This window comes from Hypanus sabinus, chromosome 14 (assembly GCF_030144855.1).
Source record: "Hypanus sabinus isolate sHypSab1 chromosome 14, sHypSab1.hap1, whole genome shotgun sequence".
Lineage (NCBI taxonomy): Eukaryota > Metazoa > Chordata > Chondrichthyes > Myliobatiformes > Dasyatidae > Hypanus > Hypanus sabinus.
The window spans coordinates 2,527,522-2,552,374 of NC_082719.1; the positions used below are offsets into that span (position 1 = coordinate 2,527,522).

The following is a 24,853-nucleotide window of genomic DNA, read 5'->3' on the forward strand; positions in this document are numbered from 1 at the left end:
ATGATGAATTAAGATGGGATGAAAGTACTGAGAAGACTCGATGCACCCTGTCTCTAGGAAAACATAGACATCAGGAAACTGGAATCAGTGCAGCATCCAGAACAGACTAAGAACATGACATACAAAAAAGCTGGATGAACTCAGCAGGTCGGGCAGCATCCGTTGAAAGGAGCAGTCAACGTTTCGGGTCGAAACCCTTCGTCAGGACTAAAGAAAGAGGGGGCAGGGCCCTATAAAGAAGGTGGGGGGAGGGTGGAAAACCAATCAGAGGAAAGATCAAGGGGTGGGGGAAGGGAAGCAGGGCAGGTGAAGAAGGAATCTAAGGGGAAAGCACTACGGGTAGTAGAAGAAGGCAGAGTCATGAGAGAGGTGATAGGCAGCTAGAAGAGGAGGCAGAGTGAAAGTGGAATGGGGGAAGGGAGAGGGAGGGAATTACCAGAAGTTGGAGAATTCGATGTTCATACCATGAGGCTGGAGACTACCCAGACGGTATATGAGATGTTGTTCCTCCTACCGAAGTTTGGCCTCATCACGGCAGTAGAGGAGGCCACGTATAAACATATCCAAATGGGAATGAAAGGGAGAGTTGAAGTGAGTGGCAACCAGGAGGTCCTGTCTATTGTGACGGACGGAGCGGAGGTGCTCGACGAAGCGGTCCCCCAATCTGCGTCGGGTCTCGCCGATGTAGAGGAGGCCACTCCGGATGCAATAGACGACTCCAGCAGACTCACAAGTGAAGTGTTGCCTCACCTGGAAGGACTGTTTGGGGCCCTGAATGGTGGTAAGGGAGGAGGTGTAGGGACAGGTGTAGCACTTACACTTGCAGGGATAAGTACCAGGTGGGAGATCTGTGGGGAGGGATGTGTGGACCAGGCAGTCGCGGAGGGAATGATCCCTGTGAAAAGCAGAAAGGGGTAGAGAGGGAAAGATGTCCTTAGTAGTGTGTTCCAAACCATTGTCTGCCGTACCATCACTGCCCTTATCAATTCCAGAGACCTTCCATCCTCAGGCAAAAAACTCATAATTCCCACACACTGCACTGCTCGCTTTTACCTCCTCCCCAAGATCCATAAGCCTGATTGCCCTGGTAGGCCCATAGTTTCGGCCTGCTCCTGCCCCACCAAACTTGTATCTGCCTACCTCGACTCCATTTTGTCACCCATAGTTCAGTCCCTCCCCACCTACATCAGGGATACATCCCATGCCCTCCACCTCTTCAATAACTTACAGTTCCCTGGATCCAACCGCTTCATTTTCACAATGGATATCCAATCCTTATACATTTCAATTCCCCATCCAGAAGGCCTCAAAGCCCTCCGCTACTTTCTGGACAATAGACCTCACCAGTTCCCCAACACCACCACAATCCTCAGGTTGGCTGAACTTAATAACTTCTCTTTCGGCTCTTCCCACTTTCTCCAGACAAAGGGTGTAGCTATGGGCACTCACATGGGCCCCAGCTATGCCTGCCTCTTCGTGGGTTATGTGGAACAGTCTATGCTCCAAATCTATACTGGTATTGCTCTCCAACTTTTCCTTCACTACAATGACGACTACATTGGTGCTGCTTCCTGAACCCATGCTGAGCTCGTCAGTTTCATTGACTTTGCCTCTAACTTTCACCCAGCCCTCAGATTCACTTGGTCCATCTCAGACACTTCTCTCCCCTTTCTCGATCTCTCGGTCTCCATCTCTGGAGACAGACTGTCCACTGACATCTTCTATAAACCCACCGACTCCCATAACTACCTTGATTACACCTCTTCCCACCCTGCCAAATGCAAAAATTGCAACAGGGACTGTGTTCCCCTTGTCCTCACCTACCACCCCATCAGCCTCCGGATCAAGCACATGATCCTCCCCAACTTCCCCCACTACTAAGGACATCTTTCCCTCTCTACCCCTTTCTGCTTTTCACAGGGATTGTTCCCTCCGCGACTGCCTGGTCCACACGTCCCTCCCCACAGATCTCCCACCTGGTACTTATCCCTGCAAGTGTAAGTCTGCCACAACAGACAGGACCTCCCGGTTGCCACCCACTTCAACTCTCCCTCTCATTCCCATTCAGATATGTCCATACATGGCCACCTCTACTGCCATGATGAGGCCAAACCAGTTGGAGGAACAACATCTCATATACCGTCTGGGTTGTCTCCAGCCCCTTGGTATGAACATCAAATTCTCCAACTTCTGGTAATTCCCTTCCCCCATCCCACCTTCACTCTGCCTCCTCTTCTAGCTGCCTATCACCTCTCTCAGGATTCTACCTTCTTCTACTACCCATAGTGCTTTCCCCTTAGATTCCTTCTTCACCTCTCCTGCCTATCCCCTCCCTGCTTCCCCTCCCCCACCCCTTGATCTTTCCTCTGATTGGTTTTCCACCCCCCCCCCACTTCTTTATAGGGCCCTGCCCCCTCCTTCTTTAATCCTGATGAAGGTCTCAGCCCGAAACGTTGACTGCTCCTTTCAACGGATGCTGCCCGACCTGCTGAGTTCATCCAGCTTTTGTACATCTTAATTTGACCACAGCATCTGCAGTGTACTCTTGTGTAGACTAAGAACATGTCTCACCCACACTGAGAATCTGAGGGCAGTGCAGCTGACAACTTACCCCCAGATCCAGGAGCAACACACCCCAGTCCATTAGTCCACCAGAGGCTGGAGGCCCAGGGACAGCCTGTCCTGGGGTTGTCAGACTGCGTACATGCATCGGTGGGTGGGTGGGAGTTGTTCTGTCACTTATTGCGTTCTGTGTTATGGCGCCAAACACTGTGGGCAAGACTCGTAGGTACCAGAACGTGAGGCAACACTTCCGGGCTGGCCCAGCACATCCTCGGAGATGTTGGTTGTTGACACAATGGCACGTTTCACTGTGTTTCAGTGTGCACGTGATAATAAATCTGAATAGCAAGCTTGAAGAGACAAAGCAAACCAATGTGACAAGTTTAATTGGGAATCGAGCAGATATTCCCACAGCAATTTCACCTCCTTAACCACAGGAATCATACCTCAGCCTGGGGCAACATATATCATTTACAAATAACATACAATTTATATGCACTGTTACAATGCAAAGACACTTTTTAAACCACATTTTTGCATTACAACCGGTTTAAAGATAGCATCTATTCACATGTACAGTTGCTCAAAGCATGATACAACATCTTAGGAATACCTCAGGGTCAAAGCTGCCCTGCTGATTTCACAGAGGTGTAACTTACAGACTATTAACTATGACTATACCACCCTAGCCCAGAAACGAACTGTGTCAATGTCTTCTGAAGGGCCTCCAATATAAATATATCTTTTCTTAATTAAGGGTACCAAGCCCCAGCAACAACACATTATACAATTGCAACAAAATCCCTCTACGTTTGAACTCCAAGTCTTGAGCAATGGAGGACAATAATATGAATATACTGTAGAATTAAGTAAGAACTGCAGGTGGAAATTGTATACTCATTAAGAATCTGATAAAGCAATGTGAACAAAGCAGCCAAACGCTTTGATGTGCTTGATGTCAAGAAGAGGTTTGTAATGTGCAGAGCTCAACAGCAACAGATAGATTCTAGCAACCTTGGTGCAATCAGTTGCTGGGGATACATTTTGGTATCACCCGTAACATTTCAGGAAAGGTAAAACTTCGATCAGAGAGGTAGGCTATAGGGAGCAGTGCGAGGCAGAAGTTCAGTAAGAGGATTTTGCTTAGGATCTTGACAGCTGGTGGCAGGACTCCCAGAGACCAAGTGTATAAAATCAGGGATGTGTGTCTGATCAGATTTGGAAGTGATCTGGAAGGTCTGAGGACTGAAGAAGATAACAGAGTCAGGGGCAGTAGAAGCCAGGAAGGCATTTAAAAATGCCTGTGACTTCCAACTGTTCAGCTAAGCTCAACAGAGTTAAGGAGGGTTGTGCTGAGTAATGGAAATCTGCTTGTTCATTTCAGGCACCCAGTGCCAAAATCAAGCACAATAACATCCACAGTTAAATAGCTTCTTCTTCTTCTCTGCCCGTGTTCTAATTTGCTGTAAATCGTCACATACCCACTCCAATGAGATCTCCTTTCCATCTGCCACCTCAGCCATCTTGTAATCTCCAGGTGAGAATGCCAATTGGTGCAGAATTAAGGCAGTTTTATGCCATTAGTCCATGCCCTACTCAGAACTGAATTCAAACTGTATGCCAATACAGAGGTCCTTCCCTGATGCTCCATGAGTATATGCATCATCAGTATATTTTAGGAATCTGGGCACCATATCGGGGTTAACTCCGAGAGATTAACACGGACCAATCCACTTTTCCCTTGGTTCCAACGGCAGATGCATCAATCTGATGATCTCAGCAGTGGAAACCTCAGGCTTGCGGTCTCTGTGTACTAGATTAGGTACTTTTCTGAGAATAGCACACCCCACTACCGCAGATGTTATCCCACCTTCCCAAACACTGGTGCAGTGAAGTATCCGGGACAGTGCATTTGCAGAAAGAAATAGGATTAAAGGGAAGGGTGAAGAGCAGGCAATGGAAGGGACAAGAAGAGGCAGTGAGGGGGGGTTCAAACAGTGTGTGTAGGCTGTTGACAGAGAAGAAGCAAAATGAGGCAGGATAGAAAAAGAGTACAAATTGAACAGCAAAGAATGAGGACATGATGAGCCTTTAGACACAAGACAGGCAGATGCTGGAATCTAAAGTGCTAATGGTATCTAAAGGTTCAACCCTAAAACGTCAACTATCCATTTTATCCTACAGATCCTGCTTGACCCACTGAGTTCCAGCAGCAGATTGTTTGTCAGTGAGCCTAGAATCTGAAAAACTGGATGGAAAGCAAAACGTTCCAATGCAATGGGGAGAAAGGAGCTTAAGTTATGGCCAGAGATAAAAGGCATTTTCTTAGCTTTCTCGACGTGGAGAAGGAAGTCGCAAGCTGGTCTGGCTTGAGGGCAGAACAGCATTGGAGGTCACAGGAAAGAGTGATAAATGGGATATGTAGCAGCGTGGCTCTGAACCTGATCGAGAGGATAGGACTGAAACTGTGAACCAAGCTGGTACTATTATGACTATCGTTAAACCGCGTTCTAATGCTATTCATAACTTTCTTCTAGGATTGTGACAGTGTGAAATCTGCCTGTGTGCTATCTTTAACACAGCTAGTAATTCATTTCCTGTTTACAGGAAATGAGGGTCTGGTCCAAATAGGGCTAAGCCTTCTCTTCAAATTTACTTTTTGTGGTGAACTACATTTACCTGTCTGGACACGTCCCCTGCTGACAGCTCCTGTGGCTCCTCCCACAGACCTCGGTATAAAGGCGATTGAGGCCTGAGCCCGGCCCTCAGTCTCCAGGATGTAGTATGGTGGTCAACCACTGCTTCTTCCGGTCAATAAAAGCCGATATCTCGCCTTTACGTCTCAGAGAGAGTTATTGATGGTGCATCACTTTTCAAATAGTTAAGCTTACCCACAGAACTTTATCTGATACTGTGTATGCTGTGAAAGCCTGCTCTTGGCATTGAAAGTAAGATTCTTGATCTTGCAGAGAATTGGGCCTGGAGGTCAAGTCCTTAAATCCATTGAGCTCTTGATTTATAGCTAATTCATTTTAATGACCTTGAGAAATTTGACCCCTTTCACCTGATTCTCTGATTCACATTCCTGACAAAGGATACTTGGCACCATTAGCACTCTGCAAGCTTCATCAATATACCTCAGCGCCTCAAAAATGAAACCACTTCATTTATTAAAATAGCATATTTACCTCTGTTTAAATCTAAATAACAAAAACTATTCCATCACAACTTAATTTCCCTTTTAAATATTACTGCATTTTTTGGCTTCAAAAATTAATTATCTTCAGCTGATTTTGCAATAAGATCAGAGATGGTGGGCTTAGATAAACATATTTACATGAAATAGAAATGCTAAAACATTTTTTTCCACATAGAGAAAGCTTCAAGTTTTTGTCCAAAGCTGGCAAGATGATCCCATGGTGTTTTTTTATATTTGGAATATCTTGCTTTTGCCCAAAATCAATCAAGTTTTATTGTTCCCTTATATATAATTTTAGAAATTAATCCTTTATTAAATACTAAGTACAACCGGTATGCAAAGCCTGTTTTCACTGAATGAGAAGTGGAACATGACTCACAGCATTCATCATGTTGCACGCTTTCCTTTCACATATCAGCTCTTGCCCTGCTTTCCAAAAACATACTGGAAAAACTCAGCAGGTCAGGCACCTCTGTGGAAACGAATAGACTGTCATCATTTCAGGCCAAAACTCTTCAGGACTGCAAAGGAAGGGGGAAGATGCCAGAATAAAAAGGTGGGGAGAGGGAAAGGAGGAGAGCTGGAAGGTGGTAGGAAGGGTAAAGGGCTGGACAGAAAGGAATCTGACAGGAGAGAGGAGTGGACCATAGGAGAAAGGGAAGGAGGAAGGGACCTTGGCATTTTTACAGGATATAGGCTGGAAGATGTATAGCTGAGATAATCATGGGAATCAGTAGGTTTATAAAAGATATCAGTTGACAGTTTATCGCCAGAGATGGAGACAGTGAGGTCGAGAAATGGGAGGGAAGTAGGCAGGCCAGAAGATATAAAAGGCCAGAGTGGGGAATAGAGGAAGAGGGAAAGGGGAGAGAATCTTTTATTGGAAGGAGAAATCAATATTCATGCCATCAGGTTGGAATCTACCCAGCTGGCCATGCTAGGTCCTGCCAACATTTAAACAGGTGGCAAGCTTTCTCAGAGACAGGTAAGTGGCAGAATCTAGAAATAATGGCAAGTTCAGGTCGGTGAGAAGTGCTTTTGTGATGTCCAGATGCAAGGAGACTTCTACATAGTCACCATACTCTTCTGCCTTTTACACTGGGTCTCTTTTATAAACCTTGCAGGGTTCATGTTAACGTTTCTTTTAAATCTACAGATCCACAGTTTAATAATTTTTGTATTTTCACACGATAGTTCTTGTATTTTACTCATCTACGGCATCATAAAATTTGGTACTGAAGGTATAGTTCGATACTCTCACCCTAAAATGCCCCCTGTCTATCGAGAAGGGCACTGTTACTAAGTTCTTTCTCTGTTATTTTACAAATGTCATTTTAATGCTTTCTGAGAGATCACATGACATAAACAGCAACCACATCTATTATCTTCTGGGAGAAAAAAATATTTTGATATATTCTCAAATCCATTGGCGATTTTTCTTACGGTTCCTTGCCTTCCAGCTGCTTGCCTATTCTTTTCTAATTATAGTGACAAACAGTTTACTGATGCCTTGCAGGTCAGTCATTGGTTCCCAACCTTTCTCCTCTCCCCTTTCTGAATGGAGGTGTAATATTTGTCACTTTCCCTTCCTTCAACATAGCTGGGTAATGTGTCATTGCTGGCTAGAAGAAAAAGATCGCATTGTGCAGTTAATTATAAAGACGAGAATGTCTGCAGAATCTAGAAATACAAAGCAACACACAAAATGCTGGAGGAACTCAGCAGGCCTGGCAGCATCTATCTAACAGCCGACATTTTGGGCCGAGCCCCTACTCCGGGATGGCTTGCTGGTACTTAATTGTATGCAGATTGTTAAAGGGACATTTGCCATGAGAAATGACTTACCAAGCTGCCTGTATTTCAATAGACATAATGGTTATTTATTATTTCCTTAACAATGTTATGCTAAGTGATTGGCCTTTCTAAACAGATTAATAATGCAAATAATAAGCAGATGTATTTTTCAGTGTCAAAAAAAATCTGTAGTAGGTACATTGGAGTTGGCAGAAAAAAAGATGCAAACATGCCAAAGGTCACAGCTGACGGTGACCTCTTGGCCGGGGAATACCAAGCCAAAGAAATCAATCGAGAGAATCGTGCGCGGAAAAAGAAAGACCGTCAGATTCGAGTGAGGTATCACAATGAAACAATGTGACTACATAACAGGAACAGGACAAATTTACTTACTTGTATTGAGATAGGGTGCGGAAACAGCCCTTCTAGCCGGGCCACCCAAGAACCCCCAGCTGGATCCTAGCCTAATCAAGGGACCATTTGCAATGACTAATTAACCTAGCAGCCGGCACGTCTTTGGACTCTGGGAGAAAACAGGAGCACAAACCCACATGTTCATGGGGAGAATGTACAAACTCCTTACAGGCAGCAGGAATTGAACCCGTCACTGGTACTGTAAAGCATTGTGCTAGCCACTATGCTACCATGCTATCCCAATTCTTGCTTATAGATGCAAGCCACTTCTTGCAGGAGGAATTTCACTCCACTTCCCCACACTGGATACAATTGACATTGCATTATCAGTTTCCAGATCCAGTGGAATAAGCCACGGTTTTACCATATGACTAGCAAGCATTTCATTTTCAGCTGTGTCTAGTAAACATGAAAAATGCTGGCACTTTAATTTATCATGTGCTCATTTCACCAGTGGACCTGGCCTTGGGATAGCAGCATATCCTGCAGACAGTATGTACAGTTACTTTGCACCAGTTTGCTGGGGTGTGGCTTTATCAACAATAACCGTCACACCAACCACCTGTCAAGAAGTGCACAAGATCATCTCCAAATCCAAGCCACATCTTATAGCAATGAACTCCTTAAATGACTGTTGTAGGATACCTTCAACACAGAGATATTGATGATTCAAGGGGACTCAGCATCAAACACTTAATGAGTCAGTAATGCTCACCCTGCATGGATTAAAGTGAAATGAAGACAGGACTAAAATAAAACCATGTCTCAGAATTAACATTACAGAATCAAGGCACGCGGTGTAAATGGCACCTTACAAATGGAGTGATCACAAGTCCTTTTTAATCTGAAGGGACTGACTAAGAACAGAGATAGTGCTATTACAAGGATTATCCTCAATAATAATGATCAGTTAGGTGCACAGAGCATCTGTATTTACTGGCGAGTAACTTTATTGGCTCCACGAGCAAACATACGAGACAACTAAGTACCTGTGTGCACACCCACTAGGTTTCTCCGACCTTCCGTGGACAGTCAAAAAAGAGAAAATACACGGGAAAAAGAGTCGATGCGGGCCAGGTGTTCTTCCTGATTCTGATGTAATCTTCTGTTTTTGACGTGCAGTCATTCACTTGTGTGATGGTTGATCTCCACACAGTTGTTACTGCCTGTGCACCCAAAATCCTTCACTTCCTATTTCCCTTATCAGAACAATCTACGATGTTTCAGTTTCATTGGCTGAAGCTCATCTGACTGAACTGTGTCAGCTTCTGATTAGATGTGGCCCAGGGCTACAAGCAGTATTGCTTTATGGCTCTTCCTTCAGCCTTGTGTCTTGGGTAAAGCATTTTTGTTCTTTCCAACTCAGACTGACTCAAGCCAGGTCAGTTGAACACAGGGCCAGATGACCAGACAGTAGGCTATCACCCATTAAATCAAATCCTAACCCATCCTCCCCAATCCTGCAACCCTCTGCTTTCTTCAGGGATCACTCCCTACCCATTAATCTCCCCCCTGGCACATATCCCTACAAGTGACAGAAATGCTACACCTGCCCATTCACCTCCTCCATTCAAGGCTTCAAACAGTCCTTCCAGGTTAGGCAACAGCTCATCTACGAATCTGTTGGGGTTGTCTATTGTATCTGGTGTTCACGATGCAAATGCCTATACATTGGTGAGACCCAATGTAAAATAGGGAAAATCGCTTTATCGAGCATCTCCACTCCCTCCACCAAGAGCAGAATTTCCCACTGGCCAACCATTTTAATTCCTTTCCCCATTCCTGTTCTGACATGTCGGTCCACGGCCTCCTCTTTTGCCACAATGAGGCCACACTCAGAGTAGTGGAGCATCACCTCATATTCCGTCTGGGTAGTCTCCAACCATTGGCGTGAACGTTGATTTCTCTTTCCAATAATGTTTTCCCCTTCTTCCTTCTGCTTCTAGCCTCTTACTTCATTTCCTCACCCTACCTATTCTCTCTCCCAGTGGCCTTCCTTCTCTTTCTCCCACAGTCCACTCTCCTCTCCTATCAGATTCCTCCTTCTCCAGACCTTTACCTTTCCCTCCCACCTGACTTCAATTATCAACTTCTCACTGGTCCTCCTTCCTCTCCCACCCCTCCTTTTTTATTTTGGCATCTTCCCCCTTCCTTTCCAGTACTGAAGAAGGGTCTCAGCTTGAAACATCGGGTGTTAATTCATTTCCATAGATGCTGCCTGACCTGCAGTTCCCCTAGCATTTTGTGTGTGTTGCTCTTGGCTGCTCTTTCTGCAAGCCTGCATTTTGCATAATAAAGTGGTTCCTATCTGAAAGTGGTCTCAGGTGCTGCTCAGGTTAAGTTATCCATGATTCAGTTTACAAAATGGAGGCTGCAAGGACAGTCTCACGAAATGAACACCCCCATGTCTGCAATAACATGTGTGCTTCCACTGCCCTTGCCTCATGTCTGTTCACTGATTTGTAGATTTTTGTTCTTTCTGGCCAACAGTGGCATATAAAAAGGGCATTGCTGCTTTGAATTCATCCATTTAAGTTTGGAAACATATGGTTTCACAATCAACCTTATATTGAAAATTCCAGCCCTCAATGTGAGATCGTCACACAAAGGTACTGCTCCAACATAATATCATCATCATGTTCTGTGTCATACAATCATGGTCAATCCATGAACATGGTTGTTCTTGGCAACTTTTTCTTCTGAAGTGGTTTACCTTTGCTTTCTTCTGGGCAGTGTCTTTACAAGGCAGGTGATCCCAGCCATTATCGATATTCTTCAGAGATTATCTGCCTGCCGTCAGTGGTCGCATAACCAGGACTTGTCCCAGCAGCTCATACAACCACCCACCACCTGTTCTCAGGAGCTGCACCTTGCCCAAGGGTGACCTACAGGCTAGCGGAGGGAAGAAACGCCTTACACCTCCTTTAGGGTAGGGTCACAACTCGACAGCACCACCCAAATATAGGCAAACAAAATGGTGATTCAAAAGTAGTTTTCAAAGCATGCTTCCCATGCATCCATTATCCATTCCATTGCTTAAACTTAAAGAAAGCAGAGTAATAATAATGAAATACTGCAGACTTTTGATTCAATAACCAGAAAAAACAAATAAAATCAAGAACAAATAGTCTGAGTAGAATGATTTGAGTGTGTGACCCTACTCATGAGTCCATTGGTCGCAATGTCTTTCTCAGCACGATTATTGAGGTTACCACTGGAGTGATGGTGTATTTTCAGACCTGAAATTTGAGAGCCCCAGGCTGTTCGGCCTTTATCCTGGGTTAAACTTCTACTGCCTCCCCAGGATTGGTTTTACCTCACAGAGAATTTACATTATTGGCAATCCAAGGCATGGTCACTCACCAGCTCTTCTGCAGGTGCAGCTTTTTATTTTGTCCTCTCATACTCTTGAAAATCATTTGCACAGGAGAGGCCATTCAGCTTCCCAACCTTGTTCTGCCCACCATCTACCCCATTTGTTTCCCCAGTAGGAGGCAAAAGAGAACAGAGGTAGGAAAATAAATTGCTATTTCTAAATTGCTTTCCTTCACATTTGATCGCAGACTATTCCTGACCACACCCTCACCAACTGACCTCAACTTCCAATTCCCTCACCAGTGCATTGAGGACCCCTCACAGCTGGACAAGCACCTCTCTGCTTCCTGCACTTGCAACCTAAAATCTAGATCATCATGGAATAAATAGAGACCAAGTGAAGACAAGACACATTTCATTTCAGATCTAATTACTGTAATACCAGTCTGACCACAGAAAGTGTAGGAAATGTTCAAAAACCTGTTCTGAAGTTGTGATAACTGGCCAAAATGATATTTATTTGTTAGAAGGGATTATTTTCTTCCATAGATGATTTAAAATCTAGCAGGGTTCCTTGATTTTCTTTTTGTGTTAATAGTTAGCTTAGCATTGACATTTATAGCCCAATAAAAAGTTAATAGAAGCCATTAGAGATTGTGATGCTTTTGAGAGCATTTGTACATTATCTGCAGGTAAAATTAAACTTTGGATATCAACTATTTTACACACACAAAAAAAGAGCTGCTCTTTTTATGTGCTTTGTGTTGTGAAAGATAAAATATGCTGATGAAGAAACATGAACGCAGGGCAATGGGAGAGAGATGCTGTGCGATTAGCCTCAATGATGATGATCTCCAACACAGAAGCATCAGAAACAAAGATGCCATCAGACATAGGAGCAGAATTAGGCCATTTGTTCTTGAGTCCGCTCCATGGCTGATTCATTATTGCTCTCAACCCAATTCTTCTGCCTTCTCCCCATAACTTTTGACACCCTTATTAATCAAGAACCAATCAACATCTACTTTAAGTACTGTATACCCAAATAGTTACCCCATCTGCAGCAATGAATTCCACAGATTCACCACCCTCTGGTTAAAAAATTTCCTCCTCATCTCTGATCTAAAGGGATGTCCTTGTATTGAGGCTGTATCCTCTGTTCCTAGACTCTCCCAATATTGGGAACACCCATTCCATGTCCACTATATCTCGGCCTTTCAATATTCAATGGGTTTCAATGAGATCCCCCCTTCATTTTTCTAAACTCATTCCAGCGAGTGAAAACAAAAGCTATTAAAGATTCATAGAACACAGAACAGCACAGCACACGAACAGGGTGTTCAGCCCACAAGGTTCTGCTGAAACAGTTAAAAGCAACTGGAAAACACCAAAACACTATTCCTTCATCATGTCCATATCCCTCCATCTTCCTTACATCCATATGCCTATCCAAATATCTGTTAAAAGCCTTCAATGTATTTGCCTCTTCCAACATGCCAGGCAGTGCATTCCAGTTATCCATGAGCATCTGAATAAAAAAAAACTTACCCTCACATCCCCTTTGAACCTACTCCCTCTCACCTTCAGTGCATGCTCTTTGGTATTAGACATTTCAACTCTGGGGAACAGATACTCTCTGTCCTCTCCATCTATGCCTCTCATAATCTTGTAAACTATCAGATCTCCCTTCAGTTTCTGGCACTCGAGAAAAAGCAACCCAAGTTTATCCAACCTTTCATGATAGCACAAGCCCACTAAGCCCACCAGCATCCTGGTGAAACTCTTCTGCACCAACATCTAAAGCCTCAATATTCTTCTTAAGTGGGGTGACCCGAACTGTATGCAATGCTTCAGATGTGGTCGAACCAGAGTGTTCTGAAGTTGCAACGTAACCTCCTGACTTTTGAACCCAATGTCTCTAATAAAAGCAAGCATTCCATCAGCTTATCGACCTGTGTAGCCACTTTTAAGGAGTGATGGATCCAAGATCTCTCTGGTCTGCCACACTTTTAAGGATCTTGCCATTAACATGTACTGTCTCCTTGCAGTTATCCTACCAAAGTGCAACAACTCACAATTACCTGGGTTAAACTCCATCCGCCATTTCTCTGCCCATATCTGCAACTGATCTATATTGTGCCATATTCTTTGTCAGTCTTCTACACCATCCACAACTCCACCAATCTTTGTATCATCCACAAACTTACTAACCCACCCATCTATGCTTTAATTCAGGTTATCTACTGTATATACATCACAAACAGCAGAGGTCCAGCATAGATCCCTGTGGATCACCATTAAGTACAGACCTCCAGCTCAATTAAGTCCTTTCAGCCACTACCCTCTGTTGTCTATTCACAAGCCAGTTCTGGATCCAAACAGCCAATTCACAACAGATCCCCTGTATCTTAATCTTCTGGATTAGCCTCCTATGAGGGATTTGTCAAACTCCTCACAAAAATCCATGTCGACAATCTCCACTGCCCTACCCTCATCTATCACTCTTGTCACCTTGTCAAATAACTCAATCAAGTTGGTAAGGTAAGTTTGGTAAGGCCGCACACAAAGCCATGCTGGCTCCTCCTAATTAGGGCCATGGGTTTCCAAGTGCTTATATATCCTATCCCTAAGAATTTTCTCCAGCAATTTCCCTACAACTGACGTGAGACTAACCGGTCTATAGTTCCCAAGATTTTCCCTTGTTCCCTCCTTAGATAAAGGTACAGCATTAGCCACTCACCAATCCAGGTACTCCCCTGTGGCTAGAGAGGACATGAAGGGCCCAGCAATCTCATCTCTTGCCTTCTTTAATAATTTGGGGTAAATCCCAACAGGCCCTGGGATCTTAACCTTCTTAATACACTTTAGGAGGCCCAACACTTCCTCCTCCTTGACCTCTAAATGTACTAAAGCATTTATATGCTCAGCACAGATGATCTGGTCTTTTTGATTGGTAAATACTGAAACAAAGTTCTCACTCACATTCTCCATATCCAAGCAAATGTTCCCCCCTTTATCCTTGACTGGTCCCACGCTCTCCCTGATTATCCTCTTGCTCTTAATGTATGTATAGAATACCTTGGGATTCACCTTAATCCTTCCTGCCAAAGACTTGTAATAGCCCCTCCTGGCTTTCCGATTCCCTTCTTTAGTTCTTTTCTGGCTTCTTTATAATCGTCATGCAAGTCGTTCTGAAGCTTTACATACCTTTCCTTTCTCTTCTTGACTAAATCTATCACCTCTCTGGACATCCAAGGTTCTCTTATCTTTCAATCCATGTCCCTCCTTATAACAGGAACATACCTTTTCTGTATTCTGTACAATTGATCTTTAAACACCTTCCACATGTCTGATGTGCACTTGCCAGAGAAAAGCTGTTCCCAATTTACACTGTTCCTGCCTAATGCCTCCATACTTTACCCTACTCAATTTAAAACTCTCCCACAAGTACCATACCTATCCTTATCTATAGATATCCTGAAAGTTGAGGAGTTGTGGTCACTGTTCACCCACTGAAAGGTCCGGCACCTGACCAGGCTCATTAGCCAGTCAGGCCTCCTCTCACTGGACCATCCACATGTTGATTTAAGAAACCTTCCTGGGTACACTTAACACATTCAGCCCCCTCTAAACCCCTCACACTAAGAAGTTTATATTACTCCACAAATTTTAACCCTTTCATTCCTGAGATCATTCTCATGAACCTCCTCTCCAGTGCTATCACATCCTTTCTTAGATAAAGGGCCCAAAACTGCTCGCAATACTCCAAATGTGTTCCGACCAATGCCTTCTAAAGCATCAGTCTCTCATTAGGCAGGGAATGAGGAAATATAAAAATAAAGTGAAGAAGAAAAGTCTGAATGATGCTCGGGGAAAAAATGAAGGCAAATCAGAGGCCTGAACGAAGCTGGGCTCCAAGACAAGGGAAAGATTTGAGAGGCGGTGGAATCAGGAAAAGCTAATCTGGAGAAGTTTGGAGAAGCCCGGAGTGGAGAGGAATGGGAAGACAGTTAGTGATGAGAGTAGAAGGGAAGGAGGGGATATCAGAATGTAACTAGGCTTGCTGAGACTTGGAGATTCTGTCAACCAAAGTTAAATATCAAATTGTGTCTAAACAATCACATTATAATAGTGATTCAATTAACTACCATGTGTTAAGTCTATCAAAGTAAGATATGATGAGGTTAGAACCAGATTTAAGGTTCAGGTTTCAAACCCAACCTGCCAGCTCTCAAAAATGTTAATTCCCTTTTTTCTCTCCTTTGCGTTCTTTTTGCATAAAAGTTACACAGTTATGTCAGTTATGACTTTATTTATCTATCAATTTCATTAACCTAATTATTTCTGAAATTATAAACACAAGAAAATCTGCAGATGCTGTAAATCCAAAATGCTGGAGGAACTCAGCAGGTCAGTCAGCATCCATGGAAATAAACAAACAGACAATGTTTCAGACGAAGACCCTTCTTCAGAACTGGAATTGCAGAAATTCCTAAAATTGTTTACCAAACTAAATGCTCTTGCATCATTAGCAATTTTTAATATTGTCCTTGTTTTCTCTAAGTCAACTTTTATATAAACAGGATGGAAGTGGACCCAGCACTGAACCTGCTCTACATTATGTTTAATGCTGCAATAACCTGATAGAGATTTGGTTCACACTATCTAACAAATTTCTTTCTAAACTGCTAACTTATTAAAAGTCCAAACATTTGCTCCAAGACTTCCAAGTGGTACGTGATTAAGTGCATTCTACATATGCACTACTACATCCAAGCAAGAGTGGCAAACAGAAGCAGGAACTTCTCCAAAAGCAGCTTTCCATGGTCATCTGCATTTTATAATTCCTTCTTTAAGGTACAGTCGATCTCCTGGTTTTGAAAAGAATAAACTCTGCATGAACTTAAGGAGTTCATTTCTTTCAGCAGAAAAAGGCAAATTTGCACTTTAATTTTCATTTAGAAAATATTGTAGTCTTCTCAGATGGATGATGAATGACCGTGCTGATGCAATCCAAAAGATTACCCAGTCGAGCATTGTCGATATAATGTTAATGGTCCTGTTTTGGGTTGAACAGTGATAGATGCTCAGGTGTCAAAAGAGGGAAAAATATACTACAATTAAGTCAGTGGCGTTCTGTACACCTCAAAAAGTTTTTGAGTAATTTCATCAAATGGAGACCCCGGCCACAGTGGTTTTGGGGAAAATTATCATTTTAATGTGCAAGATTATTCTAATACCATCTGCAGATATCCCCTGTGCTGGAAATGACAGCTACTGTAGACAGCAGAGCAGTTGGCATAACGCCTTACAGTGCCATCGACTCGGGTTCAATTGATGCCTGTAAGGAGCTTGTACATTCTGCCTGTGATCATGTGCATTTCCTCGCACATTTCAAATAGATATGGGTTCACAGGTCAGTTGATCACATGGGTGTAAAAGGGCAGTGCTGGCTCATTGGGCCGGAAGGGCCTGTCCCAGTGCTGTATCTCACATAGCACTCTGATAGATAGATAAATAAATATTGCTGTCAGAACATACAGTGTAAAGTCATCAAGTGGAGACCCTGGTCACTATGTGATTTTGGAACAAATTATTACAAGTATTCTATCACACAAGATCATTCTAACAATAAAACCTGCAGATTTCACCAGTCCTGGTAAAGACAGGTGCATTGCTATCAGAACATACTGTACTATAGTACCAAGTTGCTCTTTCACATCTTCAAAGATGACCACACTGCAACACTGTCACACCCAGAACTTATCAGAGTGCTGGAGGGAGTGTGGCAGTGAGGTTAGAATTCTACTGTCTTCTAACATACTAGTATAAAGTTCACAAATGGCCTCCACAAAACATCAAAGCCGGCACCATTAGTGCACATAGAGGGAGAGACTCAGTCACATTCTGGGTCATTCCTCTGCCCCAAGAATTTCCACCGACCTAGGGGCAGATTGCATGTGTATTGCTGCTCAGTTTAATGGTCCCATTGGAGAGAAGTGAAAATAAAAATAGGGGAAATGACAGCTGATTAAGAAACAGGCTAAGATGCCCAATAAAGATATTCAGAAGAGGCTGGTCTGTAAAACTTCTGTACAATGCATTCTTGCATAGTCACTTGACCATTGTGTGGGTGCTTATCAACTGCTTGTCATCTTTCCACGCTGGACTGGCTGAAGTATTCAGGGCTTTTTGTGAGTTGTGAAATACATTGATATTCTTTCCATGCGTGCCTGAAGTACAATTATGGAGGAAAATATGTAGATACATAGAGGGTTTCTCTTCTGATTATTCTGACACTTCTGGACTTTTCGGAATTTCCCTCAACTTTTATATAAACTCCACTTTAAAATCGGTGTTGATCAGCTGCACAGTGCACAAATGTTTTCAACTTGTTCCATGCCATGAATTGCTTTGACTAGAATCAACTCCTGGCCAAGCAGGGAACTGGATGCACTGCAATTTGCACAACATATCACACATGATATTGTAGTTTATAGTGTACTCTATGTATTGCTGCCACAAAACAACTGATTTCACAAACTATGTCCTAGATAATAATACGTCAATGATTTGGATGATGGAATTGGTAGCTTCGTTGCAAAGCTTACAGACGATATGAAGATAGGTGGAGGGGAAGGTGGTTTTGAGGAAGTAGGGAGTCTACAGAGGTCTTAGATGAGGAGAATGGACAAAGAAATGGCAGATGGAATGCAGTGTTGGGAAGTGTATGGTCAGGCACTTCGGTAGAAGAAATGAAAGGGTCAAATATTTTCTAAATGGCAAGAAAATACAATAAAACTGAAAGGGACTTGGGCATCCTTGTGCAGGATTCCTTAAAGGTTAATTTGAGTCTGTGGTGAGGAAGGCAAATGCAATGTAGCGTTAATTTCGAGAGGACTGGAATATAAAAGCGAGGATTTAATGTTGAAACTTTGTAAAGCACTGGTGAGGCCTCACCTGGAGGGTTGCGAGCAGGATTGGGCCCCTTATCTTAGAAAGTATGTGCTGAAACTGGAGAAGGTTCAAAGGAGGCTCACAAAAATGATTCCAGGGTTAAATGGTTTGTCATATGAAGAGCGTTTGATGGCTCTGGTCCTGTATTCACTAGAATTCAGAACAATAAGGGGTGACCTCATTGAAACCTATTAAACGGTGAAAGGCCTTGCTGGAATAGATTTGGAGAGGATGTTTCCTGTTTTGGGACAGTCTAACACCAGAAGACAGAGCCTCAGAATAGAGGGGCATCCTTTTAAAATGGAGATGAGGAAGAATTTCTTTAGCCAGAGTGGTAAATCTGTGGAATTCATTGCCAAAGGCAGCTGTGGAGGCTATGAATATTTAAGTCAGAGGTTGACAGATTCTTGATTGGTCAGGGCATGAAAGGATAGGGGGAGAAGGTAGGAGATTGGGGCTGAGGGGAAAATTGGAACAATCGTAATAAAATGGCGGAGCAGACTCAATGGGTCAGATGGCCTAATTCTGCTCCTATATCTTATGGTCTTATAATAAACCTAATTCAGATTCTGGTCCCCACACGAGCTCCATTCCTCTTTCATAATACCATTCGAAAGATCGACTCATTGAAGTATTTATCTTGAAATCTAATACTGCACCTGTTCCACCTACAGCACAGGTGCCACAACTGACCCCGTACGCCATTTAAATCCCCAGTTGGCAAGTGAATGAGTCAGGTGCCGGCTGGGACCCCGCGAAGTGGCAATGTCCCTCAGGAGAATGTTAGTTTTAAAAAGGGCATAAACATGAGAAAATCTGCAGGCTCCACCCCTTCCTTTCCAGTCTGGATGAAGGGTCTCGGCTCGAAACGTCAACTGTTTACTCTTTGCCACAGATGCTGCCTGGCCTGCTGAGTTCCTCCAGTGTGTTGTGCATGCTGCTTTTAAAAGAGCATTCCTTTTTAAGGACACCCATTCATTGCAGCAGTTGCACATTGGGTATTTAATCAGAAGCCCCAGCCTGAACTCGAGGAGACAGGAAACATTCCTTCCCTCCAACCATCAGAAGAGGAAACTCTCTGTGGCCTGCCAAGTATGCTGATGGGGCCACTGTGAACTTGAACCAGAGGGGCCACAGATAAAACAAGGTGACAGAAGAAGTGATGGAAATGCAGCATGCTCTACAAAAGAAAGTCAAAGCACAGGAGAGTGAAGTACAAATGAGGTGCTGCAGTGAGAAGTAGTTTCAACATTCCTAGTGTACCTCCTGCCAGCTGCTAAAATATGTATTCTGGCAGCGTGGGGGGGAGGGGGAGGGAAAGAGGGAAGGAGGTGGAAGGAATCTCTCAAATGATTATGGAAAGGTCAGTGCCTTGACTACATACCGGTCAGAAGGATTTTTAATTTTATGACAAAAATACGAAACGCTTCTAAGATTCTTTTATGTTGTGAAATCCACATTGAAGACGATGACGACAAGTTACGATTGATATCTTTGATATGTGCAATCTTAAGACCATTTCACCTTCCATTTCTGGGGATGGTCACTGGTCAGTTGTGGAGCACAAGTGATCAAGGTTGTACTTGGGATCAGTCTGGTCAAGGTTTACTCTGCAGATGCTGGAAATCCAGAAGAACGCCACATTTTGGGTGTTACAACCTTCCCTTTTTAGCAGATAGTGGATGGTAACTGTGAATGAATCTGACAGCAGTTCAGGCTGTAAACGTTTTAACCAGACTGCAGCAGGTCTTATTCACAGCACTGGCCAGGCCATTCACATTTTCCAACCAAAAATTAAAACAGTGACTAAAGCATTCTGGAGCCAGGCAGACAGTGAAATCTTGTGGCAGTGGCAAACCATCTGAATGCCTCTCGGGGGGGGGGGGGGGGGGGGGGGGGAATGTCAACAATTTTCTCATACCCCCACCAACCAACCACTCCCTGCCCCCTCCACACCCCCACTGAGTTCTAACAGCATCTTGCGTAATCTGAAGACCCTGCATTTCATTCTGATAACAAGGAATGCTGATGACGTGGGACACCATGCTGACATCTACAACGCGACAGGGAGGACATAGATTATGAGATGGGTCACGCTATTAGTATCACGATTGACACTGACTTTGTAGACATTTACACCCGCTGCAGGCACACGGATAAAACGACACCACATCAAGGACAATTTACAGAAAGCAGCGGGATTTTTGTCAGGGCTGACCATTCGAGGGGTCAGAAACAGATAATTAATCTAACTTAATGAATTGCCCGCATACGGCAGCAGCCAAACTGTATAATGGCATCGAAAGCAGGCAGTCCCGACGTCAGCAGCTTCCTGGTTGCAGCTAAGGCCAATTCGACCTTTACTATCCAGCACACAGAAATAACCTTTTAAAATATAAACCTACCGTGGGATTGACGATGAGAGTGGACCGGAGCAGAGGTGGGAACGAGAGACAAGAGGGGAGAGCTGCTCACACACCACAACAATCCACAGCCATGAACTCTGCAGCTGCGAGAATAGTCCGGAGAGGAAGTAGATCTAAAATCAGCTGTCTCTTCAGTGAAAAGTTTTGTCCCCTTCTGTCAGTTGAGACCGCCTGCACCGACGGAGTCCCAAGGGGTGCAGAAAAGGTGGGGGTGGGGCGGGGGCTATTGTCCTACCGCCTTATTTACAGCTCTGGAGTCCGGTGGCATCCTCTGAGTAAGTACCAGAGTTTGCAGAGTTCACTGGGGCAGAGACAGACTGAGTGTGTTTGCTTGTCTCATGTCTGCGTCTGTGTGTGCAGCCGTCCGGGTCTGGACTGACAGACCTCAGCCTCTGGTCTCAGGTTTCACGGGCAGCTGGCAGCCGATGCGGAGACGAACCCGTCCCTACCAAGCCTCAAAAACACCGCGCCGCCGCACTCCACCCCCCATGAAACACTTCGGAGTTTTGTTTGCCCGCTATTAACTCATTCACTGCCCGAAGGCTGGAATCAACTGCGGCAAACTCTTCAAGGTTTGGGACTTCCCAGTGCAACCCTACCCGGGTGGAGGAAATTGGACCTCTTGTTTCGGGGAACGACCGTGACGATAACGCTCCACGGTGCTGTCCCGTGCAAGTATCCCTTCTGCAGAGACGCTGCACTCCAGCCCAACCCGTATGCCTCAAAACTGGAACCAAATTGTTCTAAACTAACAGCAATGCAGAGTCTGCAGTTGTGATTATGGAACACGTGACAATTTAAGCATCATACGGGTCCACCAACAGGTTTATTTTGATGGGCAGGAACGTTTGCAAAGGGCTAATCGCAAACGGCGGTCCTTTATTTTTAAAGTGTCGACCTTGAACACAAGTCGAGTGTCTTGATTGACGAGTTGAATATTTCTGACACGTTCCGATGACGAAAATCACATCAGAACCTGCAGCTGCTACTGTTCTGAAACCCGAAACAACTAAAATGAGGCAAGCACTGTGCAGGTGAGGCCAGGTCATTGGAAAGTGAAATACAGCTAATGTTCAAGGTCGATGACCCTTCCTCGGAACGTCATAGTGTTCAGATATTTAGTAGGTGCCGTATCTTTCTCACTTTATTTCCCTGATTTAGGAATATTCTCAGAACCTTAAGAGAAGCGAGTGTGGACGGATCACAACTGTATTCCAGAAGTACGTACCCTTCATAAATGCGGTAGGGGGTCGTTATTGTAGATTGGAATCACAATAACGACCCCCTACCGCATTTATGAAGGGTACGTACTTCTGGAATACAGTACCAGAATGAGGGAAACCTCCACATGTATTTCCATGGATGCGGAGAAGTTTCTCCATTGAAGAAGGGTTTCTTCTACCCATTAACAAACTTTATATCGGACTAAACTCTTTTTTTAAAAAAAAGAAACTGTGGAATATGGGCGCTTCCGATTTTGGTTACACACCTAAGAGCGGTTTTTCTAACATTGATTCTTGGGGTGTGGCTGGCATTTCTTGGTTGCCAGGTTGCCTATGAGAGGGTGAAGAAGTGATGCCCATCACTGCAGTTCTCACACTGGAGTTATTTCAAACTGAGTGTAGTGTATCTAAGTTTGCTGATGACACTAAGATGAGTGGAAAAATAAATTGTGCAGAAGATAGGGAGAGTCTGCAGAGAGATATAGATAGGTTAAGTGAGAGCGCAGGGGTCTCGCAGATGGAGTACATTGTTGGTAAATGCGAGGTCATCCAATTTGGAAGGAAAAATGGAAGATCAGGTTATTATTTAAATGGTAAAAAGTTGCAGCATGCTGCTGTGCAGAGGGACTTGGGAGTGCTTGTTCATGATTCACTAAGGTTGGTTTTCAGGTGCAGCAGGCTGTCAATAAAGCAAAGGGAATGTTGGCCTTCATTGTGAGAGGAATTGAATTTAATAGAGAGGTTATGCTGCAACTGTACAGGGTACTGATGAGGCCGCACCTGGAGTTCTACATGCAGTTCTGCTCTCCTTACATGAGGAAGAAAATACTGGCTTTGGAAACGGTGCAGAGGAGGTTCACCTGTTTGATTCTAGAGATGAGGGGGTTAGACTATGAGGAGAGATTGGGTTGCCTGGGACTGTACTCACTGGAATTCAGAAGAATGAGAGAAGATCTTATAGAAACATATAAAATTATGAAAGGGATAGATAAGATAGAGGCAGGAAAGTTGTTTCCACTGGTGGGTGAGACCAGAACTAGGAGATTCAGCGGAGTAAATTTAGGATCTTGAACATAAGCCAAGTGTCCTGACTGACAGGCTGAATATTTCTAATGAGGAGGAACTGCTTGTACCAGAGAGTGGTAAATCTGTGGAATTCTCTGCCCAATGAAGCAGCGGCGGCTACCTCAGTAAATATATTTAAGTAAAGTTGGATAGATTTTTGCGGAGTTGGGGAATTAAGGGTTATGGTGATGAGGCATATAGGTGGAGATGAGTTCTTGGTCAGATCAGCCATGATATTATCAAATGGCGGAGCAGGCTCATTGGGCCAGGTGACCGACTCCTGCTCCTATTTCTTATCCTGTTGTTATCCTTAAGTACCAGGGCACTGAACCACATGTTCAAAGTAAATGTACATATATGTCACTATATACAACTCCAAGATATGTTTGGTTGTGGGCATACTCAATAAGTCCAATAACCATAATAGAATCAATGCAAGACCACACCAAGCAGGGGGGACAATTCCTGTGGAGAAGACAACAAACTGTGAAAATATGTAAGAAATAATAATAATAAATAAATAAATAAATAAATAAATAAATAAATATAAATATTGAGAACATAAGATGAAGAGTCCTAGAAAGTGAGTCCATTGGTTGTGGGTACAGTTCAGTGTTGGAGTGAGTGAAATCATCCCCTTTGGTTTAAGACACTGATGGTTGAGGAGTGGTAACTATTCCTAAACCCGGTAGTGTGAGTCCTGAGGCTCCTGTATCTTCTTCCTGATGAGTACATCCTGGGTGATGGGGGATCTCTGATGATGGATGCTGTTTTCCTGTGACAGTGCTTAGTGTGGATGGGCTCAGTGATGGGGAGGGCTTTACCCATGACGGACTGGGCTGCATTCACTACTTTTTATGGGATTTTCCATTCAAGGGCATTGGTGTTTCCATACCAGTGTGTGATGCAAATGTGAAGAAGGAACTCAAATATTTTTCAGAATGTAATTTCCAGAACAGACCCAAATGCTTTAGAAATCCCCCAACTTTCTTCTAAATGGTGCAGGTTCTGGCTCTCTCCTGGATGATATCCAATTTCTGAACTATTGTCGCAGCTGCACTCAACCAGACAAGGGAAAAGTATTCCATCATACTTCTGATTGTCGAATTGGGTGTTAGTGAAAATATTATTATGATATTTAACCTGTGTGGGAGTTTGATTATGATTAATAGAAATATTTATGATAAAGAGAAGTATTTAAGGTGGGAAATCTAATCACCTGTTTTGAAAATTAAATCATTTAATGATTGGGATGCCATTGTTTTTTGTGCAGGGAGGGGTTTGATGTGTCTCTCTGAATGACTGTCATATTCGTTCTTGGTTCTGTGGCTATCTGGAGAGGACAGATTTCAGAGTTGTTTATGATACAAGCTTTCATTTAAAAAAAAATGAACCTTTGAATCTTTTTTGAACTTTCTGCTCAAGTTCTGCAACCATATCAAGAGCCTAGTCTCTCCTAATGCCTCTCAAAGTCCAACCCTACGTCTCCACTGTAAGAGGGGGAAAACAGGTAAAGATGGCCAACAGGCCACTGGTGAAGCTGTTAGGCCAATCCCATGTACAGTGGATTACAGAAACGTTGATGAACTCCAACGGTACCATTGATTTTGGATGATGGAGTTAGGAAGACATCAGTGGCTTGTGTTCCACTGGGAGCTAAGTGCCCAAAAGGAAGAAGAAGATGTCACTTCTAATAATATTTAAAAGTGAAATACACCAACAAAACTTGAATTAAACTCTGAAACCTGTATCAACAGAGCTAATTGAATCTAGAACAAGCAAAAATCAATATATATGTCTTCTGAAAAACAAAACTGGATCTCAGAAGAGACCGAAGTCCCAGAAAGAACAGAAATGCTGGCTTACCACTTTGCTGATTTTCTGTTTGTAACTTTGAT

At 43.6% G+C, this 24,853-nt stretch overlaps 1 protein-coding gene across 1 annotated transcript in view; it reads right to left on the minus strand.

Moving 5' to 3' along the window:
• arhgap24 (Rho GTPase activating protein 24) overlaps window positions 1-21,095 on the minus strand; it is a 454,853-nt gene extending 433,758 nt beyond the window's left edge. Inside the window, exon 1 of the mRNA XM_059988689.1 lies at window positions 20,647-21,095. The gene's annotated coding sequence lies outside the window, so the exon portion shown is untranslated. The remainder of the gene's footprint in view (window positions 1-20,646) is intronic.
• Window positions 21,096-24,853: the final 3,758 nt, after the last annotated feature.